General features: G+C 39.0%; 1 long non-coding RNA gene across 1 annotated transcript; it reads right to left on the bottom strand.

The window, feature by feature from the left end:
* Positions 1-233: 233 nt before the first annotated feature.
* On the bottom strand, positions 234-1,712 carry LOC140634750 (uncharacterized). Its single transcript, XR_012032134.1, has 2 exons — positions 1,575-1,712; positions 234-1,486 (listed from the first exon to the last, which is right to left on the bottom strand). It is a non-coding gene; the product is annotated as an uncharacterized lncRNA (long non-coding RNA).
* Positions 1,713-5,018: the final 3,306 nt, after the last annotated feature.

Here is a 5,018-nt window from a genome sequence, read left to right as displayed (position 1 = left end):
TAGAAAGTTGCACTGATACCCATTATAAGATGCTTTCATATTTTAGAAACCTTACAATGTGAAAAAAGATTCATATTACAGACTGAAGAAACATAGTTTTATTTTATTATATTTCTCTCTCTCCCATTAAACTATATTTTCCTACAGTACAGTTTCCATGTCTTTATGTTTTCAGATATCTGATGAAGTTTCAAAAAGGAATGAATGAATGAATGAATGAATGACAATGTTCAGAATATCCATAACATTTTAATCTCTGCTACATCCAATATTTCCCTTTGAGGAAATCATCCAGGGACAATTCTTTATAAGACTGTCTTATACTTTGTTAACTGGAAGGGTAGTGTTAGGTGCTTACACCAAAGGAAGTTCAATATTTGATGAAGTGGATGAGGAGGAGACATGGCGTACATTGCCAATAGTGGATGGCAACAAGTATTGACGACTCAGTGAGAACCTTTCTTTCAGGGCATTCAGAGAAAGCACCATTGACATCACTCATCAGGGGAACAGAAGAGGCTGGTTCAGTAGATACACCATTTTATCTTGAATGGCAATAGGCCAATGTTCTAGTTCTTCATGCAGTCTGGTGTATATTCCATCCTTATCATGAAGAGACACCAAAAATTTGTGCTGCTTCTGGGGTGGTTCCTAGTCTTTCTTACTTGATTTTCTAACCTTAAGTAGTAGATATAATCCTAACTTCAGATAATATACATCCTTTACTTCATTTCTCTGTCATAGATTAAAATATTAATAAGTAGATAGTCACTCTTTCTTTTCCCCATCTTCCCAAGTAGAGTATGCTTCCTTACTCTGTGGATGTTGAGAATGGTCATATGGCTTGCTGTGACGAATGAAATATGAGGGAAATATGAGAGAAGTGATGATGGGCCAGTTTTCAATTTAAGACTTAAGCAGAATCTTATGTTTCTGTTCACTCCTTTTGCATTTCTGCCTTTTTCCATGAGGAGAACATGCTGCCAGTCCATGAAGAATGAGAGACACATTGAGCAGTACACAATGAGTGTACAACCCACAGCACAGGGCCGAGCTCAGCCTAAATCAGATACATTTCAGCCCACCCACCAACATGTAATAGAAAAAGCTAGTTGCTATAAGCCACTGACATTTTGTGGTCATTTGCAATGAAGCCAGAGCTAAAACATCCTTTGGCTTAGATTTAATTTTCGTTCTCCCTGAATGGGGGAAAACTCAAACAATAACATTATTGATGTTACCTTCGCAAAGATCACAGGGGTCTTACATAAAGACAGAGCATTAGGGGGACTCCTCTAGTTGTTAGTACCATACAAGTTACTGCTAGTAGAAAATTGTCCATGAAAGCACAGTCCCCCAAAGAGAGGTGATTTCTGTGCTCCAATGCCATATTTATGCTCTAGGATCTTTATCAAGGTTGAAACCCCGGCTCCTGGGATCCAGCTTCCTAGGTATGGCAAAGATTGGCCAGTTGTTCTTTTTCATCCTGGGAACACAAACAGATTATTTTCTACCTGACCCTGTTAAAGTAGCCATATGACCAAGTCACAGCTAAGTGGAAGGATGTAGATCACCTTCAGGATCCATGGACGAAAGCCATCTCCACATGACCTTCCATATTTTTTCTCCTCATGCTGGCTGGATATGGATGTAGAAGCCACATCCCCTGAAGGGATGGAGGGATCCTGGAACCCCAAATCTAAGCTTTATGAAGCAATGTCTAGGAAGAGAAAGAGGAGTTAACTTCCTGAAGTGTAAGCAACTGCTGCATTCTATCCCAAAATGGCAAGGTTTACTTTCTTGGGACAGAGGGTGAGGAGAACACTCTCAGGAAAAACTAACAGACAAAAATATTTAAAGTGAATTCTCTTGCTACATTGACATTAACTGCAATCACTCAGATTAATCTTGCCATGTCTTTTCCCTAAAACCTGAAAGAATCTAAGTAAAATAAAGACTTGGCAGTTTTCCTTTAAAACACAATATATGGAGACGTCTGAATGGCTCAGTCGGTTAAGAATCTACCTTTGGCTCAGGTCATGATCCCAGGGTCCTGCTCAGTGGAGAGTCTGCTTCTCCCTCTCCCTCTCCCTCTTCCTCTCCTTTTGCTGCTCCTCCACCTCCTTGTGCTCTCTCTAATAAATAAAATCTTTTAAAAAAAATTAAAATACAATGTATAGCAAGCCCCAAACCCCTCCCCTAAGCTGAGTAACTTACTTTCACTAATCTAAAATATACATCTTTTCATTTTTCTCTTACTGCATTATCTTGACTTTTGTTCACATTAATTCTATTTTCTACTTTTTATCTAATTATATAATTACATGTCTGTAACATTGTCCTACAGTCTGTCCCTACCAACCCAGTACTCAGTAATGCAGAAAAAGGAAATCACCTTGGTTCAGGTCAGAATCTATAGATTTCACATTACGTGTACTGATTTATAATATAGACAACCTCACATATGCCCCAATACTAAGCAACCTAATCTATTTTCTCTGTGTAACATCCAGAAACCTTCTCTATTTTTTTTGTTTCATTTCATTCCTGTGTTCAAAGGAGAACAACTAAATCTAACATCATCTTATCCCAGCATCTCGATAATACTTTCTGTCCTGGGGCAAGCTACTTATAAGAATCCCCACAGATGCATTTATTGTATAAGTGCCCACAATAAGCTTTTGAATTAGAGTGTAAATGCCTGACATTTAAGTTTTTGATTGTCATGTAAGTGCCTGACATTCAGCTTCTGATTGCTGAGGCAGCCATTTCAAAGACATCCATCTGGAATAAGTATAAGCATATTACCAGCTATTTGACACAGCTGCTGGTAAAACAAAGAAATAAAGAACCAGGTTGTTCCCACCCATGAAGTTCCCCTTTTGGAAAGAATTACCACTTGAGTGACTGTGCTTTTCCCTTCCAACACCCTCATTCCTGCCCTTATGCTTTAAATTCTGCCCCCCAAATGGTGGACTCCTGAGACCCTAAGCATCCCGCCCTCAATTCCAATAAAGGCAGAGCCTCAAGCCAAAGATTCCTCCCTTTTTTTCTATCCTTTGCCGTGCTGTGTACCCCCCAGGACTTGTAAGTAATAAATCTCATCCTTCAAAGGCCCCTGATGGTTTTGCTGAGGTGCTTCCTGCAATCATAGTAAGAACCAAACAGCCATAACATTGGCTTCCATGAGTTCTTCAGGCAGTCCTAATGGAGGACATCACTAACCATACGCTGAGACCACACGACAATGCACTGTTTTTTTTAAAAAAATAAATCTTTATTAAATTTTTTTTTTTATTCATGAGAGACACAGAGAGAGAGGCAGGGACATAAGCAGAAAGAAAAGCAGGCTTCCCGCCAGGAGCCCAATGCGGGATTCCATCCCAGAACTCTCCAGGATCACAACTTGAGCTGAAGGAAGATGCTCAACCACTGAGCCACCTGGGTGTCCCAATAAATATTATCTTAATGGTGCCATATACATATATATTTTTAAAGCATCAAAAGGATTATAATAAGAAACAGTTGTCCCCAGTTCCACCTTCCCTATCCCTTGTATGTCTCCCATTTTAAATACTTTTAACTCTTGACTAAATTGTACAGTAATTAATTCATACAGATAATTGATATGCTTATCCTGATTAATCAATTTTAGATATTATCTATATACTTTCTGTTATGATAAGATGAGGATATGACCCTTTTTACATCAAGCCCAACCTCCACTTGCCACTTATTCTGATGCAACTTCCTCATCTGTGTTTATATTAGAATAGTTATAAGATGTGTGATCCACCCAAGAATCAAGTAGCACATAATGATTACATTTACTTTTTTTTTAAGTTTTTATTTATTTATTCATGAGAGATACAGAGAGAGGCAGAGACATAGGCAGAGGGAGAAGCAGGCTCCTCACAGGGAGCCCGATATGGGACTTGGTCCCAGGATCCTGGGATCACGCCCTGAGCCAAAGGCAGATGCTCAACCACTAGGCCACCCAGGTGCCTGCCTCTGATTACAGTCATTTTATACTGGTTTTTTTTTTTTTTTTTTTTTTTTTTTAGATTTTCATTGTCTTATTTTTCTTGTAATATGTTCCTGATAGCAATCCTCAATTCTTTCAAAAGTTCCATCATCGGCAATATTCTATTCTGATCCTTTTTCTGAGACACAACATCCCAGGAGCATTCCATCTTCCTTTTCCGGCCTGGGTTGAAGGACTAAAGTCTACCCTACTGCTGGAAACTGCCACACACATCCCCAGAAGAGGCTCCCTGACCTTCCTGATGGGGTACCCTGGACAAGTGGAAAAAGCAACATTTCACTGAACTTCTTCCCCGGCAAGTGCTGAATCAACGCTCTACTTCTGCCTAATACAGACTGAATGCTGCCTGATTTTTTCTTTTTTTTTTTTTTTTTGATGGAGCAGATTCGGTAAAAGAAAATGTTATATGGCAATAAAGAGAATTCTTAAGATCGTCCAAGCAAATATTTAAAGGAATGGTCAGAGAAAAAAAAAATCTTCGGAGGAAATGGATTGTTTGTTACCAAATCACATATACTTACATATTCACCACAGCCTATGTATGCTGACATGCCAGAGATTGCTAGCGAGGTACTAGATCACTAAATAAGATCTTTCTGGAAACCACAGACAGACTACATTTCCCAGTTGCCCTTACAGATAAGTATTGCCACATGACTGAGTCTTGCCAATGGGATGAGAGAAGAAGATAGGTATGCCACTTCTGGAACTGCTGCACAAGACCTCCCATGGCATCTTTCCTGTTCTTTCTCTGTTCTGGCTGGATGGGAATGGATATCATTCTCAGGACAAACTTGGAAGTCAAGTGATAAAGATATGGGAGCCATAAATGGGAAGCCCAGGTACCTTGATGACCTCTTTCAGAAGAGCTGTTTACCAGTAGGGTGGCCAAATTGTTCTGGTTAACCCATAACTTTCTCAGTTTTATTTTTTTTTTATTTTTATTTTTTTTTTAAAGATTTTATTTATTTAT

This window comes from Canis lupus, chromosome 6 (assembly GCF_048164855.1).
Source record: "Canis lupus baileyi chromosome 6, mCanLup2.hap1, whole genome shotgun sequence".
Classification (NCBI taxonomy): domain Eukaryota; kingdom Metazoa; phylum Chordata; class Mammalia; order Carnivora; family Canidae; genus Canis; species Canis lupus.
This window is presented reverse-complemented; position numbering and strand designations above follow the sequence as displayed.